At 41.6% G+C, this 22068-nt stretch overlaps 2 long non-coding RNA genes across 2 annotated transcripts in view; one reads left to right on the top strand and one right to left on the bottom strand.

Annotated features, from left to right (window-relative positions):
• The window catches only part of LOC120455062, a 217383-nt gene extending 201464 nt beyond the window's left edge, over nt 1-15919 (bottom strand). Inside the window, exons 1-2 of the long non-coding RNA XR_005616710.1 lie at nt 15486-15919; nt 15313-15395 (exon numbers count right to left, since the gene is read on the bottom strand). This is a non-coding gene — a long non-coding RNA (uncharacterized LOC120455062). The remainder of the gene's footprint in view (nt 1-15312; nt 15396-15485) is intronic.
• LOC120455060 lies at nt 2889-3947 on the top strand. The gene is made up of 2 exons (XR_005616708.1): nt 2889-3071; nt 3129-3947. It is a non-coding gene; the product is annotated as an uncharacterized LOC120455060 (long non-coding RNA).
• Nucleotides 15920-22068: the final 6149 nt, after the last annotated feature.

Genomic DNA, 22068 nt, shown 5'->3' with positions numbered 1-22068 from the left:
TCTCCCTTCCCTGCGAGTGCTGACGTTGTCGGCCCCTTTAGGTTGTCGTCGTTTGCTCTGCGTTGTGTTGGGTTGCCGGTAATGATCTTTAACCAAGCGTAACGTTCGCTTTCAGTGCGTCTACATCTGCGCCGTCACCATCATGAGGATGATCAACAGCAGCAACATCAGCATTATGATCATCATCTTGCAGCCATTTCTTCGGACTCAGCTACAGAAAGATAGACAGTCGGTTTGAGTTGAGTCGGGTTGCTCCACCCGCTCCGCTTCCGTTGTGGCTCGAATTTAAATGGCAGCAAGAAAATACATTCACATAGATATATGTATATATGTATGTACACTATAGAGAAAGATGAAGATTCAGATAGGTATCTGTATCTGTGCCTGTGCCTGGTGCATTTTGAATGCACCATTAATGATCAGGCGGGCAGCGAGTACGCAGACCTTGATTCCCAATGGTCGAGAGTGGAGAGTAATTGCCAGAGGATCGCAGAGACCCTATAAAAGGGGAGCTAAGAATCTGGGAAAGTAAAAACTTTATATTTTCATTTTTTTTTAAATTGTAAGCGGAGGGTAGTAAGATTACGAATAAGTAGTGCGCTAGTCAGCTATGACAAAATGTTATCTTCTTTTCCCACCTAAGGACTCTTTATTTTTAGCTTGTCTTAAGCTAATTTCATTTTCTGATCACTTGTGTGAATATATTTTAGTGCCTGTATTCGCCATAAATCTTCTCGACAAAATAAACCCGCTTGTGATCCACGAAAACTGCTATACCTTCGCAGTTAGCCAGAACCCAACCTTGCGATGATCCCATGTTCTGACCATGGCCAAAACTGTGAGATGAGTGTGAAAAAGGGGCAGCGGAGGAGAGAAGGTTCATAAAATCGTAGGAAGCGAAGCAGACAGCCAACAATTTCGCAGAAAAATTCAACAAACTAAGACAGGCACATGAGTGTGGTATGGCAGATATAGGTACAGATACAGATACAAGGCTATGGTCACGGATACAGATGCGGATACCAAAATGCTAATGCGCCCGGTGGCTCTGGCTCTTCTTACTTTTTTTCTGCCCTCCACCTTCATTTGGGAGATGACCATAAAACTTTGGACCCATGCATCGTCGACTGGACCAAGACAGGGGCGTGGGCGAAAAAGGGGGATCCAAAGCAGAGTGGCGTGTGAAAAATGCCAAGTGGCTTTAAATGTGTGCTGCCACTTGCTTCTGCAAAATTGATTTTCTTTGTCTTGTCGGATATTTATGTAACTCCATCCGAAAACTCTGCAAAGCCAGAGACAGTATTAAAAACACAAACATACATATGTACATATGTATGTATATACAAAGCTTATAAAAATAATCAAACCTGCAACCCAATGGTCTGCCATAAGATTTTTATGAAACACCATTTTCTCTGTATTTCTCAACAAAAATGGTGATGCAGAGAGAGAGATCTAGGAGAGTGAGGTCTATAAATAGCTCTCCGGCCGCATAAGTATCTATAGATGTAGGCGTTGAAATCTCGACGGCAGCAAATAAACAAGCAGCTCGACGAGATCACCACCATTGTCGTGATCTGCGCACAGCCACCGTTGAGACACAGATACATTCACAGATACAGCTATAAAAAAAAAAAAAAATTATCTGAAAGATACGAGTTCGTCTGCGGTCGGGCTCCCCATGTACATATATAATAGTGTAGCATGGTATGGTAGAGCATATCTGTATATATCTCAACTGTGTGTGCCTCGTTCACCCATAAGTGCTTCATTAATCTCTGTCAGCGAGGTGGTCTTCCCTGTTTGGATCCCCCATCTCAAGCGAATGATTTTTGTTTTTTTTGGGATTCCCTCATTGTTTTCATTCGTGTATTTGTATCTTCGAGCAAAGATCGCACTGTAATAAGCTTTGATGGCTGCCCAGCTTAGCATTGATTTTGCCTCTCAGTTTTCGCTTCTCGGCTTCATCTTGTTGTCTTTAATTTGTCGACTTGGGATTGGTGGAATCGGAATCGATCGGAGCAATGAACCAGCGCGGTGTGTAGAATATCAAATGGGTTTGACTGTTTGTTAAAGTGTCTTATTTTAGCATCATAAAGTCATAAAATTGTATTATTAAAAATAAAAGCACATCAAATTTTGTGTTTCCTAGTACCATATAATTTGAAAACAAATTTTTAAGGAACGTAAACGGCTGATATCTGCGAATGTTAGTCGGGCTTTCCCAACATCCTCGTATGTCCGCTGTTAAAGGGGGGTGCTTCGTCACATTCGAGTGGGCAGACAACCAAGACGACGCCACATGCGTGTGTACATACTTTCGTACCTCCAGCAGATCGCGTGCCTCGTGGCTGAAACATCCAGAGAATACAAAAAAAAAATCAATAGCCAAAAACAAGCGAATGTTCCTGGTGGTAAATGGTGAGTGGTAAGTACCAAGTGGCCACTGGCAACTGCCGGCAGATGCTGAAGCGCTCCATCCGCTCACCACCACAGAGGACACACCCAAGGTCCTACACTGAGAAAAGATATGTAGACTTTTACTGCTAGCAATGTTTTTTCACAAAAGTAAATACAGAACTCTTTGGTTTGGTTTCAGCTTGATCTTGAGTTGAGTCAACACATATACATACATGGTATTTGCCCAGTTCCTTGAGATATTATTTTCTTAAGTGTATAGGAAAGGGAGTGCAACCGTCCAGTGTCAATGACACACCTTGGGTAAAACAAGGAAACGTCTTTGGGGAAGTCGGAACCAGCGACCATGAATAATCCCCGAAAAAATGTTCTCGCGGTTGTACGAATAGTTGAGCTCCCCTGATGCTTCTCCTCTTTTACTTTGTCCCTATATCCACACTACGTTTCCTGGTTTTTTATTGTCAGATATCCACACGAAAATATATTAGCCTGAAGCAAAATACTATTTCTTTTTATATCACAGTATCGGTTGTAGTATTATACAACTTGTAATTAAAGGTCGAACGTAGTGCCAACAAATATTCGCAATGATGTAATTACCTTATCATTTCGATCTTATGTAAACAATACAATGGAAATGTATGATGTTTTGGGTAAATATATTGGTTCCTTACTTTTTGTTCAAAGACCTTATTTGTTTTGATATCCAGTCAGTTTAAAAGGAAACTTCTATAAACTGCGAAATCAATAGTGATCCCCATTATTAATTTAAGAGGTACGAGTCAAGTTGTCAGTTATCACGCGAGATGGAGCTATATGTACCTACAGGGCAGAGGCTATGGATCCCAGTACAACTACTCCCCCATAATATACACACTTGTTTTGTTCCGAGGCCAGCTTTTTGATGTCCGCATCGGGTTTCATGTCCCGGCAATTCCAACTAATGACGAAGCCAGTGACGAGTCGCCATCATCAGTGGGTAATTACCATCGCAGGTGGATGAAAATGGCCCAGAGTGGGTGGAAAGTCATATAAAAAGGACAACGAACAGGCAGGAACTGCTTGGACACGGCATGCTCATTAGGCAAATCCTTGGAGAGCCTTATCGAGTGTGCGGGGGATATAAAAAAAAAACGGAAGGCGAATAAAACACCGATGGGGTTGTATTGTCACTGTCATTGCCAGCAGATGAGTAATGTAACCCCTCATTTAGAAGAGCCACCTATATAGCAGAGAAAAATAAGCGAAGAGCCAATTTGCACAGACTCGACTTGATTTACATCCTTGGATTGGCATTGGAGCGGTGTGTCAACCCTGAAACCCTTGTAAATGGATGGTGCAACATGGGTGGTGCAGCTGTAGAATATGACCCAAAAATGCAAGCGTCACTGGGAAATTTATTACGTGACTCAAGAATATTTTCTTTGCAAAAAATGTAAATTAGAAAGTTGACTTAAGAGGATGCAGTGAGCTATGGGTATAACATACAGATATTTTATTGCGTATTAAATACATGAATGTATAAATGAGTCATAGAAGGTTCTACTTAGATTAAGTTCAACCACTATATTATGGAAATCAAGAGTCTTAGAAGAAAACTATTTCAGTTCGGTCTTTGGGCCCTGAGCCTTAGACCTTGCCACTAGCCATCTACGGTTGCCATCTAGACAAGAACTCGAGACCGGGAGTCCGTAACCCGGAGTTGGCCCAAAGCCATTGGACACATCAATGTGGCAATGGCACGGGCTGCAGGAAAATCCGGGGGGTAGCAACGTATGTGGGGTGTCTCTATGCGACAATTTCCTGTTTTCCAAAGTTTCTACTCGACGAGGACGGAAAACACAGTAGAAAAAGCGGCGCTAGGGGAAAAAAGAAAAATAGGATAAAGCAGCCAGGCAGGCAGGCAGCAGCAGCAGTGGCAGAAAGTTACAGCAGCGATAAATTCAAGGGAAATGTATCTGACGATTGTCCCTCTCACCCGGATGGAGAACGAAGGGGGTGGGGTACGAGAGGGTGTAGGTGGGGGACTACCATCAATCCCAATCCCACCAAGTCACCCCATCCAACAAGGATGACCCCCCGACCCTGCGGTTGGCGTGCGGAGCGGCACAAAAAGTTTCACTAGTTTTTGTTGGCTGGTTTTTGCATACGAAATGCGAGCTGTAAATTGTATCTGTGCGCTACTTAGATACACCAATGCGAGGCGCACGGGGGTGGCACACTCAACCACTCAACCACCACCATCACCACCCATTCCCCCCACTTTGTACGAGTGTGTTTTCGGTGGTTTCGTTTGCCCGCAATTGGTTGCCGCAGCAACGTTGATTTAATAGATTTTTCCGTTTCAGCTGGGAATGTATGCAGATACGACAGAACGACAATACAAGGACAACCTTAGGGGTTGCTCAACCATCAACCCGTCAAAACCACCCACAACCACCCTGCATCCCTGGGCTCAATCATCCAAGTTTCGGTTGGATTCGGCGAAACAAATCTCTGAACTGTGATTTGCTGAATGCTTTTGCTTTTCATTACATATTTTATATTTTTTAGGGTTGTTTGCCACATTACAGCCTCCTCTTATCTTAAACCAGAAAATGGCGATTGGGGGTGGAACATGCGTAAGCTAATCAAAAGCTTGGATGACGGCGCCATTTTATTTTTCCTTCAATAATAATAACTATGTGTAGCAATAAAAAGATCACAGAATCAAACCCTTAATTTTTCCAAAAAAAAAAAAAACATTCAGTACAAGAAAGCTAATCTTAAATGAATTTTCTGTTTGCGCTCTCGCAGTCTATATTTAATCTGAGCGAGAAACGATGACTAAGCGGTCGTAAGAACTGCCAACTCAGAAAACGAGAAACCTCTGGACAGTGTCGGCAAAAGAGCTGTCATTATTCGGGGGGAAAGGTGAATGGGCCGCAGCGAGGGGGAAGAGGGTGGACGGGCCTATGGCTGAGGTCCAACCCCCAGATCCAAAAGCCAGGCCAAGAACCGAGAACTCAGGGCCGTTGGGCATCCGAGGCGAGCAGCAGGACAAAAGGCCCACGTCAGCTGCATGTCACTCGAGGCAAACGGAACCAAACCAAACCAAACCCAACTAAACCGAACAGAATATAAAAGCAGCGTGGAGAAGATACCTTCTTCAGTACTTTTAAATAAAATAATGTTAACTCTTCGATTTTTAAAATTTCATTATAGTCTGTTTATTTTTCTGTAAATTAATTTTATGTTTTCTTCCGTTTTTGTCACCTTTATTTATAAAACTGAATTTATTTTGTATGTTTTTCTCATCATAAATCCCTTGAGTTATAAACCACAACTTTTAATTTATTAATTTGCACAATAAATATTGATAACCAATCCACCCCTAACTGTAGGGAATGCTAAGAGCCAAAAGAATTTCAGATTCATGGCTTTGCTTGTGTTTTCTGTTGTTTCATTTCCGTTTTACCCACACATACAGACCAAATCTTAATATACATATATTTGTATATGTACTGGAGGATTACATATATGCACAGGAAGAGGGAGGAAAATGGAAAGGAGAAGAAGGGCGGGAGGACCGTCCACATCCAAGGAAGTTAAGCCAAACTCAAAACAAAAAAACAATCGAGAGAAAAAACCGAAATGCGACGTCTGCCTGCGTTTCACCCTCCACCAATCTGCAGTCTGTCATTAATTTTGCCTGCCACCCTCGCCGCGGCTCACCTGTGCACCTCCCCTGCACCCCCAGCACCAGCACCACCGCCAATCCCCTTTTTCTCCACCTGGCACGCAGCGGGGCCTTCAGTTAGTCAGCCTTGTCAGCTCGTCAGTTTCAGGTTCCATCCACATCACAACAACAATCGCAGCCACCTCCCACTCTTGTGAGCACCATCGCCCAACCAACCCAACAACACCCCCTCTTCTTTTTTCATCCCTCTGTTTGTGTGGCTGTGTGTGTGCGTGTGTGTGTGGCACCCTGACAGGTGAATTATTTCCCTCTGCGGGCATTTCTAATTGGATTTTCCCTCGTTTCTAAGAAAAAATCTATGGAAAAGAATTTTTTGTTTCTATTTCAGTTGTGCTGATGTTGTTTCTCGTTGTTTTTTATGTGGCTGTGACGACCTTCTGTCGAAAGCCACCCGCTCGGTGGGTGTTCAACCAACCCTGGAGGTGACAAAATTGTGGGGAAGCAGCTATACAGGAAAATAAACTACATATATAAAATAATCAAATTAAAAATTCCGGTAGAAACAAATTTTTTTCTAAGAATTATTAAAATATGAAATATTAAAAATAGATTTTTTGATCTTTTTATATATTGTTTGGATGGTAATGTTTTGGTTTGTGTGTAGAAAGAGAGGAGCCACCCAACCACCCACACGCAGCAGCTCAGCCACTACCCTCTGCATGACCTCTGCCCACCTGTGCAACCACCCTTCATCCTCCCACCACCCACCATCCACCTGGTTTCTACCACCTATTCAGGGATGATGACGTCGTCGGTCTTCGCGTTTCGCGTCGCTTTCGTTGTTCATCGTGCTTCACTTGGCCTATTCTTTTTGTTGTTGCTGCTGTTGCCTTGGCCGATTCTTCACTGGTACATAGAACCCCCATTATATACAACATGCACACACATGTATATATGTACATATTTACGATATAGATGTGGTAAATGGCCACGTCGTCGTTGCCTCATGGCAAAAGTTCTTCTGAATTTCTGATGTTGCTCTGATAAATACTTCACTGCGCCATTCTCGGTGGCTCCCTCTCCTTCGCTCACTATTCTCCTCTCACTTGCTCTCTCGTTCGCATGTTTGGGTGTATATCCTCATGGAAAATCGGAGGGGCACATTCGGCCCACCCATCAATGCCAAGCACTTTGCAGCATTATGTGGCAACAACAACCAAAACAACAAGAACGACAGCAGCAGAGAAAATCGATATGGATGGACAAAGAATATATATCTATATATATGTATATGCACATGGATTTACAAGGCTATATCTGAAAGTGGATGCAACGGGGCGGATGAGCGATGTATCATCCATCATTTAGTAGTTTCCGAAGATAAAATCTTGTACAGAAAATTTAAATTTTACATCGAAAGTAAGAAAAACTAATGCTTGAATCACCATGAATTAGTAACCTAAACTGCATGAGCAATGCAAGATCTGAGCGGTTTATATGATGCTTTGTCATTTAATCGACGTCCATGATGATTCATTATGAGATCCGATCAATCCTCAATTCGGTCGCTTTGGAAGTTATATATGTTAGTGGGCTTATAGCGGGTAGAAAAGTAGAAAAGTCATATCAGCTAGACGATAAGCAACCACATCTGTTAAGCAAGTCCCCGTGACCAGAAAAAGGCAGTCAACCAGCAGTCGGCAGCCCGCAATTGATCTATCTATATAGCCCTCAGAATTATTTACTATTTCTAGAGCAGAGCCAAAGACGCAGAAGCTAAAGTGAGCTCAGGTGAGATGTATAGTTTTTGTGTTTTATAGGCCAACTGTAGGAAAACACGATTCCCAACCGATTTCGATAATCGAATAGAGTCGAGTTCGGTGGACTTTCCGACTATATGACACGGGACCAAGTGGAGAACTTGATGCTACCACTTGATACTTGGGAAGACCACGAATGATAAGAGGCCTTTAAATAATAGGGGGTTTCCGTTGATATAGCTCTCTTAGATGATATTGAAAACAATTATTCAATACGAATCTATAAAGAATATAGTGACTACACAAATAGTACTAACTTTTTTATCGAATTTCAGGTCATATTTATTGTTATTTTTAGGGTAGTGTCATTGGGACCTTGAGTTATAGCCTATAACTGATGAGGTGGTGCACTTCAGCGAGACACGCGGCTGCTAAGCTCATCCGACTGATTGTCGTCGCCAGTCGATGCCATTTCCATTCCCATTCCCGTTCCCAGTGCTCATTCCATTTATATTTTCATTCCAAGGCGCCGATAGCGCTGGCTGCAATTTCCAGTTAATTGCATTTTGTTGCCGGCGACGCTAGTTGTAAAATATTTGTGTATAGATTTGGGTTTCTTCGTGAAGAGGCGCCAGATTATGGGCCCCATAAGGAAGAACCTTGTGCGTTTATGTAAACATTGCAAATCAATCGAACTATCTGCCACTTGTGGGGCTCCCCTCTCCCGTTGCCCCTAATGACTTTTGAGATATCCCCCAGTTCCGTCTTTCAGCTGCTGTTACTGTGTAAGAAGAACAGATGCCGGATTGTTCAGGCTGCACTATATTTTTGTTGTATTTTTTTTTGTATTCTCAGAAGCTGTGTAATCGGGCGACGAAGTACCCACAAATTTGCGGTTGCTCCATCTGGTCACCGAGTTGATAAAATAAATATGCGGCCCGAAAAAAAGGGAAGTCACATCGGTAACAGTAAGTGGATGCCACAAAAGTATTTGCGATAAGCAAATCGGGAGAACCCTACTTCCAAACCGAAAGGCATATAAGTTTTAAACGAATTTCTATTAAATATACCTTGATTGTTGCCCGAAAAAAAAAAATTTTAGGAACTGTTTTGATATTTTACTACTAAATACATTAAACAAAAATTATTTTAAAATATTAAAATTACAAAGTCCCAAGGTCTAGCTGATCCACAAAAACTGTAACCCGAGTGGCGATTACAAACAGATTCACTTAAAAACTCTGGATTGCGGTTGACCATTTTGCATGGGACATGCTAAATAGCTGGCTGTGTGCATTATAATTACGAGCATGATAATAATAATACAAACATTGGTCGGGGTAGCTCAGGAGCCCAAATCGCACCGATAAGATTGAAAATTTGCGGTCATCTATCTGGCATGTCCCATGGGAACGGGAAACGAATTAAAGAAATCAGAAAGTTTTTGAAACGGAGACGCTTCCAGGAATTTATTGCGCTTCTACACTTTTCATTATCCATGAGTGGGCAGAAATCAAGACAGTCAGTTAATTTAATTACGTGGATGCATGGCGATCATTGATCTATATAAGAAATGCGAGGCATCAGCGAAATCCAAACGCGAAGCGGTAAACTAAGACGCAGTATGATATGTAAAGGTAAATGTACGTGGGATCACAGTCTCAGCAGCTTTTAGGATTTTTGTGGGGTTTAGGGAGCTCTCATTCTCTGAGCACAGTGAAACTCAAAGTTTACAGTCATAAGCGTATTAGTCTCATTGTTCTGAGTGCAGAATCATCCATCCATGCATCAGACCACTTCTGACCCACCTGTCGCCGTATTGATCAATCCCCCTTTATAAGTACAAATACACATGTGTGTACCCGTCCGATCTCCGATTTCATTATGTGCATGTTGCAATTAAATGATTCTGATGTCTCATTGTACACAGACAGAGGCCAAGAAGAACCACATCTCCCCAACGACGAATACATGCATGATTTCGATATTTTCATTTTATTTTTCTGTATTTCATATTTTATTTAAATCGCAGTGGCCTGATTTTTATCTTGGCAATGCAGTTTTTTGGTACTCGAATTCTATGTGGACTTCGATGATAGGTTTTTAGTGGGCTTCTCGTATTACCACCGAACCCGAAAGGGGCTGATATTTTGGATGGTTGGGTTTTGACTTCCACTTGAGTGAGCGCTTTTTTCTCTCTGCCGAAATTCGCTGATTCTGTGCAAAAGTCAATTGCGTCTGTAGATGTATGTATACTTATAGTATACATATATATATATTGGCTTTGGCACAAACGAAATGGAATCATTGGCGCACAGATTAAGTTAGGTGAGATTGCTGGGGAGCTTTTTAATGGTTCTCAAAAATTGATAAGCAAATTTTGATACTTGACGTAAAATCGTCTAGTGTATACTTTAACTTCTATGGCACTCGATTTTTATCAATCCAAGAATTAATCTGACCTATAAAAATGGTTGGTCATTTCACAAACTTTGTGGAATCCAATGACTGTCATGGACTGCTCTTTTATTGATTTAATCATTCACACTCTGTGTGCCAAATCCTTCAGTTTGGTAAGAAACTTATAGTTTCTAGCAGATAAAATGTGGTAAAATCATAAACTGATAAAAATCTCTAAGGGGTGCAAAGATCTCGCCAATTTAGTGATTTAGGGCCAGGCCGGGTGACTTTTGGTTTGGTTTCCCCTATATCTTCGGGTTAGTCACTTCGTATTGGGTGAACTTCGATCGCTTTTGCCATATATATTTATCACATGAGACGGCCATAAACCGAGGGGCAAAATGATAAAACGAAACCTTGATATAACTTCTCCTTCTGGCATTTTTCGTTGGGCTTTTCTTTGTACATTTTCGATTGTCCCACGAGTTTGGGATCTTATTTTTTCAAGGGGTGGGTGTGTCGGTTGCTGGACGATCGGGCGGCATTATTCATGGCGCCTAAACAGCTTTGGGCAAACACCTCCCAGTAATGCCACCCAACCCCTAGAATGTCTAAAGCTCCCCCGACTCTACGATTTCCTCAATTATAATGAGCCACTTGAGCTTCCAGAGAACCCAGAACACAGAACCAAGACACGGCGAAGGTTCCTCAATGACAGCGATTGTTCATCGTGGCCAGACGAACAGATACACCTTAGGGCACGCCCCACAGAGCTACAGATAGAGAGTGTGTACACATGTGTGTGTGCAGGGGCGACCCACATCGTTTGGCCATTTTCTTATTTACCCTTATCGAAGGCGACGCCAGATTTTCAACGTTTGATAAATGGGGGCGCGCACATTACGAACTTGGGATTCGGTTGGCAGCTATGAACTTATACACATGTACGTATACAAATACATACAAATAGAAAAAGAGGCATATTTGAATGGAGTCGAGTGGGATAATGGAGAGCAGCCTGTCATCCACCATTATGATTATGCAGAGAGTATCTCAGCTCCTCTGCCCCTAAATGGAAACCCCTGTTTTTGGGGCCGAATCGCCATCACGGATACTTTTTCCGGATACACAGCTTGCATTCCACTTTAGCTGTTTACTTAGCACTCCACAGATTCTGTCCTGATTATTGATGTTTTTCTGTCCACAAATACTTCACCTATGAAGTATACTTAGCGATACTTCATGTTCTAGGAGGTATTTTTTCTAAAGGCACTTTACTAACTGATGCATTTTACTATTCCAACATATTTCAATTTTATTGTAATATTAATATGTATCTTGACATTACTCAATATGTCTTTGTGGAAAACCGAGTAAGGAGTTCCAAATGGCTTTTGACTATCCCCTATCTGGCGTTTATCTGGATATTCGACCTGGCGATGATAACTATATATATATGTATATACATAGACGTTTCGGGCGGGATTCACCAGCGACCTTCTGTCGATATCTGAAATAAAGGCGTCGGCGCGTCATCCGAAATTTTCCCCCAGTATTTCTCCATAACATATAACCCTCGATCGGTTTACATTCGTGACTTGGCATCGTTGTCATCGCAAACAGCAAACTTTAAGACTTCTAAGCCCGAAAGCCGACAGCTCGTTTGGGTTTATGGCTAGGCGACAACAGCAACGGGAGAGTTGAGGAAGTGGAAATAGAGAAATATATAGAGCAAATGGCATTACAAGTTATCGGCGCTGCAAGTTACAAACCCTCAAAGTTATTGGCGAACAGCAAGAGACTCCGAATCGCTTCCCCTTGAAACCGAACAAAGATAGAGTGGGTTATACTATGACAGATAGACAGATACAATGTACTTCCCTAGTACGTCCTAGCCCCTCCCTTAGCCCATTCAATGTTGGGAAGACTGAAGACTACGCGCCCGACGACACGATTCTTCCCACAGACCTTCGATTCTGATCCGAAGAAATCGATGACGATGACGATTCCAATTCCGATTTAGATGCCTGCCCGCTCTGCCTCGTTCACTGATAAGATATTTTGTTTTAAATGATGATGTGCTGCTTGTCATATGTCCCCCACCCTCGAAAAGCTTTTTGGGGGATTTGTCGGGCATTAGATAATATCTGCATTGGTTGCCAACTGCGTAACGCGCTTCTGATAAAAGGTACGAAGAGACTTTATTTGCGCACCGAAATTGCTCACGACCTAATGGTACTTAACTATTGTTTAATCGTACTTTTTACTGATATTATAAATCATCTTTTGTTAAGATCTGTATAAATATTAAAAATGTCTTTTTAAGCCTGAAAGATTTTTACGCCCTGGCTGTCTTTTAGGCTTAACACCCATACAGATGTCGGAATAGTATTATCAGACCTCTTATATATTGCGTGTTATGATTACGCATCAACAAAATAGTCTGTTAATTCTTCTGAGATTTTGGTGACACCTAAATAGAACTGTTTTGGGAACTCGGTGAATCCCAGAATGTTTTACCATCGAAAGTTAATTCCCTATGAGCACCCGTTGATAGAATCTCTGCACATCTCAAAGTTCGGTAAGCAAACCGCTGATAAGCGGCCATTTTTGGCAATATTATTTATATTATTTGTTGTGTGCTCTGCTCTCTTATCGCCGCTGAATTTAAAATGATTTTTCTCATTAATACCCAAAACGGAAATTCAATTAAAGCACCTGCGATGGACGTGGCTTATCAAGCAGCCGCCCACAGGCACCAACGAAACCAAAAACAAAAAACTTTTTTGGCCTCGGAGGGAGATATAAATGTATACGAGCGATTGCAGAGCTGCTAGTTCTATTTTGGTGCCTTTTTTGTGGACGCTCTGTGTTGACGAAATCTGTGGCACCTTCGGCTCGCCTCTATCTGAAAACCCAAAACCCCCTCTCTCTTGCCCGTTCAATGGGTCAGATGATTGATATAGAATTTTGTTGGTGATTACTTCCATTTGGCGTTTCTCAATCGAAATCCGGCCAAAAGTGCCAAAAGAAAAAAAAAAATTTGAAGATAAAAAACCAGAAAGCCAGAAAAACCCGAGAAAAAAAGATTGGAGTGGCTGAAAGTTATATAAAATCACCGCGTGAACAGTACCCATTTTGGTGAGACATTAACATTACGAAATTCAAAAGGTGAAGTTTCAACAATATCCAAACTACATCGCCCGTTTATAGATCCCATTTTTTTTTTGCGGTGCAGAATACCTATCTGCATAGCTTTATCTCAACGACGGCTAATGAGTTGTGAGCTAATGACATACGGGGGGTGGTGGCAGTTGAGGGGGGTGTTCTGGGACAACGGGGGAGCACAAATCATCTGTGGCCAACACCCGCCCAAAGTTGTGAAAATAGGCCCCACGATAAGGGAGTGTGAGGTGTGCAAATACTTTGCGTAGTCGAGGCACCGAACCACCTCCCACATTCCCTCGCCCTCAAACACACCTTTACACCACCTACGCATCCACATCCGCATCTACATCCGCGTTATCAGCGGGACAGGCGGCTCCTTTGAAGCTTCCAATGGGCGATGATGGGGCACAATAACTGGCCCAGATATTACAGTGCAAAACAGAGGGTTTACGGGTTAGTTTTATGGTCTAAAAAGACGAGCACATAGGCTCCTATTTCTTAGCTTTAATATGGAAAAAGGTCAGCAGAAGTACTTGTGAGACTTAAAGTGCAAGTGAATTGGAATTAGGAAAAGCAGATTATGAAATTTTTAAGGCAAACACCTTTCTGCGATCTTAACGTTGGTGTTATATTCTAACAATCAAAATAGGTATTTTCAAATCTGCTTTAATGTTTACCCACCGCCACATGTGCCAAGTGAAATAAGATGTTGCTCAAAATATCTACAGAGATGAGAAAGTCAACAAATATGGGTAGAATTGAAGGGGTGGGAGTAAAGATGGGTGTGGGTGGGGTGGTGTGGTGTTGTGTGGTGTGGTGAAATGTATTGTTTACCCAGCTTATTAGCAAACATTCTTATCAGTCAACTGAGCTCAGTTCGGTTCAGTTCAGTTCCAGCAGGTTGGGTCGACATCGATGACGATCATCGGTTACCATGATGACAATAATGAAGATGATGGTGCGATCGGGAGATGTCTGTGTTGTCGCTGGGAAAACAAAACTCTGGAAACAAGAAAAGTGACGAGACGAGTCGGGACGGGACGGCATCGAGATGCAATAATCGATAATAGGAAACAAAAGCCAAACGAAATCCAATGCGTCCAAGGAAAACACACAGTATCCGTGAGATAGAGATACAGATGCAGATATGTACTCGGCGACACATGCGTGGAAAAAACGCGATTATTTGCTTAAGCGTAGCTCGATGCGGCTGAAACCGAAAACTCCAGTCGCCGAGATACAGATATAGATGTAGATACAGGTACAGATACATACCGACCAGTTGACAATCAATATTCAAACAATAAAGTCGAAATTGAAATTGAGGAGAAAAAAGCCACACAACTTGCAACGTTTATTTTCACAGATAAAAGATACAAATAGCGCGAGGCAGCGCCTTAGATTCGGATATAGTCAAGCAATCAGTCACTTTGCCAATACACGTATGTACATACATACTATACTACCTTCTTTGGACCAATGCTCTCTGAAAAGTACTGAGGCTGTTCCCCCATCATCATCGCAATCATTATGTGGCATGTGTATCCGTACCCATCATCCTCCCATTCGCAATCCCAATTACGAGAGCATCTGTGTTGTCGCATTTACAATTCGCAATTACACTTGAGTAAATATCAACATCAGCAACCAGCCAAGACGATGTCTCCAACCTCATCGCAACGCCTTTGCCTTTCTTGGCTGGTGACAATAACCCAAAACCTAATGAGCAATGTATTTTGGCAGAGGAATACGAATGCGCGACGACGAGGCGCGAGGTACACGCAGAAAAAGAGGGTATACAATACGCTTTTACATATGTATGTACATGCTAGCCCATACCAATAAGCCTATAATTTCTTTAAAAACATAAAACAATAAATCTCTTACCTTCGCTCATATAATTTTGAAGCAACGATATACACACACAAATATAACAATATGTTTTGAAGTTCAATTTCATATTAGATTCACTTCACCACAAAATTCACAACAAAAAAGAAAAAAAATTAACAAGAGCAATCACGCTTTTACAAATACACTCGCACTGCGGCCTAATTTACCTGCTCTTCTTGCACACGCACACACGCGCACTTGTCCAGCGGAGCACCCGCGCACAAAACCGTTGGAATTTACCGTTTAGACGAAATAAACTTCGCAATTTTGCTGCTCAAGGATCGCATTTAAAAGCAATTATTATTGCATTCTAATAACTATTTAGCCAAGAAAAAAACATAAATTAACGAAATGCATCACTTTTAAGCAACGCGAGTGAGAAAACGGTGAAAAAGGTAACGGAGATAACGGTTAACAGCGGCGGTTGCTGCAAAATGCCGAATTTAACCATTTAAACGATAAATTCCAAACAAAACTAATTGAAAACCGATGTAGAACATGTAATTCCGTTAAATAACTAAATTTCAACACTATTCGTAACCGATTTGAGCCGAAATTCAATCAATTGCAATTTTCGCGGATGCTGCGTGACGCCTGCAGCTCAAGCTTTTGATCAACTGTATTTTTTACATTGCGCTTATCCTTCTCCCCTTCTTCGTAAGAGAGGAATCTCGGCGAGAGAGGAAAATTAAGAGAGACAGTTACATCTTGGAAAGGAATGGAAATAAGAATTTATAAATTGAGTAAATAAATGGAAAACTTATAAAAATAGTCCGTAATTAAAAATAAAAACTGTTTTTATTTAAAACTGAGAATAAGAGAAAAGAAAATATTTATTATTTACCAAATATTCGTAACAGCAATTAGCAACATATATGAAAATTAAATAAATTATTTGCGCCCAGTGTAGATGCGGGTAATCATTTGATACTGATACCAGACTCCGATGAGGATGACGATCCGCGAGATCGTTTCTGTTTCTGTTGGCGTTGTGATAAATATAAATTGCCTGATAAGGCTTGTGTTTTGCGTTCTGTGAAAACTGTGGGAAACACAAAAAACAAAAAAAACACCGAAGCACAAAACGCTGGCCAAACAAACCGAATTCCAGAGCAATCCGTATCACCGGAGTCCAGGACAAAAATCTCGGAAAAAGTGGGGCTTGCTCCTGGAAACTGGCACGGAAAACGTTTGAGTTTAAGTCATGGAACTGTGACTCATAAAGTCCATTAGATACCAGGTGATGTTACCTAGTAATACTCATAGCTTCTAGTTATTTTTTAAGTGATCGTATTTCTCTCTATTTCTGAAATTATTCAAGTTCTTGCATTAAAGTCAGTGTACATACAGCAACAGGACACCTGTATGAGATAATAATTATGCACGATCATCAAAACAATGCCAATAGTAGTTTATCTTTAGCGTACGCAAAGTATGAATCATGCAGCAAAATACTTACGAAACTCTATCCATCGGGGAACTTTAGATGATCACCTGTAAAGACGTCAACCCAAGCATGGATCACCTCTTGGTGGATCTCCCCCACTTATCTCAGCCGCACACCTTTGCTTGTCCGCTGACTAAGTGCCGATAGATCTTACAAAGCGTTTTTTATTTTATTTGATTTGTTTTCTTTTTAGTTTTTGGACCCGGCACACCCGCACACAGCACCGATACTTTTCACAAAATTCCGCAGATCTCAGATAATGTGAAACCACAATCGAATTAGCAGAACTTGGTAGTGAGTGTGTTCGACAACGATTTCGAGCGAAATACTCCACGGCTCCTATCTACCAGCCCCTCTTCCCCCACCCCCCGCCCTCAAACACGATCTATATGGTGTATATGGTGTGTATGGTGTGTGTATGTACGCTCCAGCTGCTTATCGCTGGAGTAGGCACATCTCGGTGGTGCTCCGATGTTTCGGTGGGGGTGGTGATGGTGGTGCTTGGCTGGGTGGGTGCGATACTCAATGAACGCCCAATGCCCGATGACGACTTTGTGGTGCTGGTACTGGTGCAGTAGTTCAGGGTTTCGATGGCGATTGACTTAACCCAACTGATTCATGGCCACACGCACAAAAATGTCTTAAGCCAGCTGTGTGTGGTATAGCCCCAAATACGTTTAACTGATTTTGTGAATAACACTAGCTGAAGCTTATGGCCAATTGCAAATATTTCCAGTTATTTATATTTATAGAACCCCCATGACTATCGGTTGGTTCCTCGTTGTGCAGATAGGAAACAGCACCCGAACCGAGCGAAAGCCAAAGCCACTGAGCACGATGATGATGCACAATGAGCTGGATGGCTGACTGGATGGCTGAATTAGCTGGCCAACGAGAATGAAGAAGTGTAAGTTTGGAGCTACAGGTGATTAGATGCTTCTGGCGCCCAGCGGCGATTGACGAATTTTTTTTTTTTTTTTATTATTACTTTGCTTTTATTTATTGAATCTTCTTGTATAAGAACTAACAATAAGTTTAAAAATCTTAACTATAACATGTATTTTTTGAACCGTTGTAATTAGCACGAAAGAAATGCGGCACGAGGTCTTTCACGCTGGAAAACCCCCAAAAACAAACACCCCTGATACGACAATTGGTCGGTCGGTCGCTGGCCAACTAATGAGCCCTTATCTGAGAAGTCCGCAAGACGTTCACAATCGTGAAATCGGGAAGAATGGGGCTTAGTTTGGCTGTTCGTTATTCATCACGGGGCAATCAATTTCCGTACGGCATGATTTAGTGATATGACCGCGGTGTTGCATCAAGCGAAAACCAACCAACCATCCATCCATCCAGCCATCGATAGCCGCCGTCATAATTCCCGACGCCGCTGTATCATAAAACCCAGTCTCTTTGGGGGTACAAATATACCTATATGGAACCATGGCACATCTACCTGCTTGAAGAAACGCGGCGCGTGCGCTAATCGGCGACAGTTGTCCAACCCAAAAAAAAACTATCTGGAAGCAGTGTATCTGTATCTCTATGAGTGCAGGCGCAGGCCAGTACAATGACCAAAATGATGGCCAGACGCGGTTCCGCAGACCATCCGGTCTTCCTACGAGTGTCGTTGATCCGGCAAAGTCAATTGGTTTCTAACGAGCTTAGCTCCTGTGCAGACAATGTCTGAGTTTTGGGTGTCGCAGTGCAATGAATGGTTGGGCAATAAATGCAATATTAGCCAAGTTAATGGCGATGATGATAAAGACTTAGAAAACTTATGGTATGCCATGGGGAATCTCACTAAATATAAATTAATATTTATTATATCTTGACCTGAATTTATTCAACATGATAAAAACAAAGTCATCATTACTTCTTTTGTACTTAATATCATCATGATTTTTTCAGTTCCTTAAAGAAGAGTCTGTATACATAAATCACTTGGCATTTCCTCTACATTTATTGTAGGGCCACATGTTATAGGGAATTTTGAACCGAATCCGTATCAAATGCAGGGGATTTCCCCCAAATCCAATGAATTGGACATTTTCCGCCTAATTCAATCGGTTTACAACAGCCCATTGGGTGGAAAAAGTGGGGGCCCGACCAGCTTTGCCCACTTGTTGTGTCACACACATACACACATATATGTATATGTATGTGTACTGTATTTATAGTTTGTATTGGTGGCAATAAGCACACAGTCGCTGGTACCCCGTAACCCCAAACACAAGTTGGCGGGGAAATTCACCGAAAAGCAAACTGCGAACTGACGCATTCTACCAGCTAACGCCATTTGTTTGGCCACAAGTCGCGAATACCCTGTTCTTTCCCGGGGCATATTAATCATCTATACAATATGTTTACAAAACAACACCGAATTCTTTCTATTGCAGCATTACTCTTATAAATAACAACCAAAGTTTAAGCATTTTATAAAACACATAGGAAAAATCCAGGGTATTAGCCACTTGCTCACTTCGCAAAACCTTTGTTCTGCATTATTGTACATTTGTTGTTGCTTTTATTGTTGTTATTAAACAAGCTGTTTGGCTGGTCATAGTTATTGTTCTTTTTCGTTTTTTTTTCGTGAGGGGTGCAGGGGGGGGGGGGCAAAGTTTAGGCAAAGCGGAAAACCAAATGAAAGGTAAAAATATGAGAAAATATAAAATAAATGCGGCGCGCGCCTTTTCAATAACCTTTATTAGGTTGGTGACTGCTATTGTGGGTGGCTTTTGGGTGGCGGCGGGTGCCCAGTCACCTTGACATGTCACTGGTGACAACAGCAATAGCAATAACAACAGCAATAACAATAACACCCATTAAACACGTTAACAAACAACACAGCACAGCAACAACTCACTGGCAAACGGGTGCGAATTAAAACAATTATGGCGCTGACTTTGCTTTTGCAAATAATAATCCCAAAACGAAAGCGAATTTCAGGTATTGCAGGCCAGTACACTGCGCGCATTTTCAGCTGCCAACTGCAGAGGAGGTAGAACATTTCAATATTTATATGCACATATGTCACGATGAATAGGAGAAAGTGGTAAAGCAATTCCATCTCTTAAGTTTTCTTGGTAAAATTGTTTTGGTTGAATGTCGTAGTTTTTCTCTGTGTAAAATATACCCACAACTAAGTGATAAAGCGCGCAACATTATATGGAGCAGGGCGATGGAGGGGGAGGGGTAGTTTTTCAATGTTGAAGAGCAGCGCGTGGGATTTTCAGTTGGCAGCATTGTTAGCTATTTGTTTTATGCTAAGCTAAATGCTAACTAAATGTTGGCAATTAAATGTTAATGTTGCCCCTTCTGCTGCTGCTGCTACTGCTGCTCTTCTTCTTCTCGTTTGACTTGATATTACTTTGCTGCCACTAGTAGTACATTTGCACCGCCAACACTTTCCGTCTCCATTGAAAACGGCAAATTGAAAAGGGAAATTCATACAGAAACTGAAACCGAAACTGAAATTGAAACACTATGGTTTCTCAGCTGTTTGCATATGGCAAAAATGCAGTGTACGTATGTATATCATATCTGGCTGGCTTTTAATGTTTATTTAACACGCATTGCCATTACCTTTATATTGTTGTTATTGTGCTTGCCGTTGGCTGCCATGAAAGTTACTGTTGTTATTGTGTTTATTGTATTTATTGTGCCACCCACGCGCATGCGCAACCAACTCAAAAAGACAGTGACGCACGCAGCAATGTTTTCCAGCAATGTTTATGTATGTACAAACTTGGGAGTTAATATTATTAAGAATCTTAGGATCTCTCAAAATGTATCTGTAAAAACTTTTACGATAAAATATACCCAATTGCGGCATAATTTTGCCACTTTTCCGCAAGTTTTCGTTTTTAATCGCTGAACCACTGTGCGAATTTTTCAAGTTCATTATAAAAAAAACGTAAATATTATTAAATTGTGTACAAACAGCGCGTTGCACGTGTCGCTGTGTGTGCGAGTGCTGTGGTGTGTGCGTGTGTGTGTGTGCGTAGGGGCGCGTGTTCGTGTCGGTGTGAGTGCAGAAGTGTGGGGGAGTGGGCGAGTGTATTGAACTCTTGCTGCATTTTTTGCACAATTTCGCCGCCTTTTTTTGCTTGCGCTTGCATTGTATTATTGTGCTCATTTATTTTTATTTTTATTGTTGCGCCTCTTTTGTTACAATTGTTTTTCATTACTTTTTCTTCGAGTGGAGGGAAAATCGATCGAATGCATCGATTTTTGGAAGAGATGCTCTTGGAAAATGGGTTGCTAGTCACCTAATTTACATTCTTTCGGCAGCTGACGCACTCTTTAAAATTGACCTCTCGTCTTCTTGGCAACATAGAAGTCTTATGGGGCGGTCAACTGTAACGACAAAGTTCTTGCAGAACACTCGAAGAAAAATCGGAGACAAATTTGACAAAATGTAGTAGCCAGAAACTTCACTGAACAAGCATGAGTAATAAAGAAAACAACATAATAATAATGTTATACCGCAAGTAAATTGGTGAATAATATAAACCAGAGTCAGAGGCAAGCTGCATGGTATTTCTTGCGGTGCAATGATGTTAATTTCCATGCTGAGTGATTGCTGATGACGCACCCTGAAAAGGTGAAAGGTGAAAAGGGACCAAAAAGAGACTCGATCGTCTCCGACTTCCGCTCTGGACACAGCCTAGAGGTTAAGGTTGAGGAACTGGCCAGGAAGTGTCCGCACGGGGGTTAATGGATACGGATATGGTTGGGGATGTTCACAGCTATGGATGAGCACATAACAAACATATGTATCTACATACATACACACATACATATGCACACGAAGATCTGGATGTGCATCGCTAGATGATGTGTAAGTGCGACAGAAAGGGCAACAAACATGGCCAGCGTGGCCAATGGCAACGGGATTTGCCCGAAAATCCAAAATGCATCCAGGAAAATGCATATGTGTATGTGGGTGCTACATACAGTGGGCACTCGTAGCACGGACAAGTTGGTAATACTGCTTTGTACCTTTAATCCGTTAATTTTGTTTCACTTTTAACTAGTTTATGGATTCACTTTCTAGAACTTAATTTATCTTTAATGCGGTTACTATATTTTTATTTTTTTTATTTTGCAAATATAATATATATAGTTCTAGTAACTTAATAGAGTTTAAAGCTTATAGTGACTGAAGTATTAAAAAAAATATGGTAAGAAGAGCTACACAAATAATACTCCTTCGGTTATTTAGGATCATGCATCCCTTTCCAGTTGCCAAGTGTCCACTGTACTTCCAATTCCAATAAGATGAGTACGGCCCTCTTGCT

This window comes from Drosophila santomea, chromosome X (assembly GCF_016746245.2).
Source record: "Drosophila santomea strain STO CAGO 1482 chromosome X, Prin_Dsan_1.1, whole genome shotgun sequence".
In the NCBI taxonomy this organism is placed as follows: domain Eukaryota; kingdom Metazoa; phylum Arthropoda; class Insecta; order Diptera; family Drosophilidae; genus Drosophila; species Drosophila santomea.
This window is presented reverse-complemented; position numbering and strand designations above follow the sequence as displayed.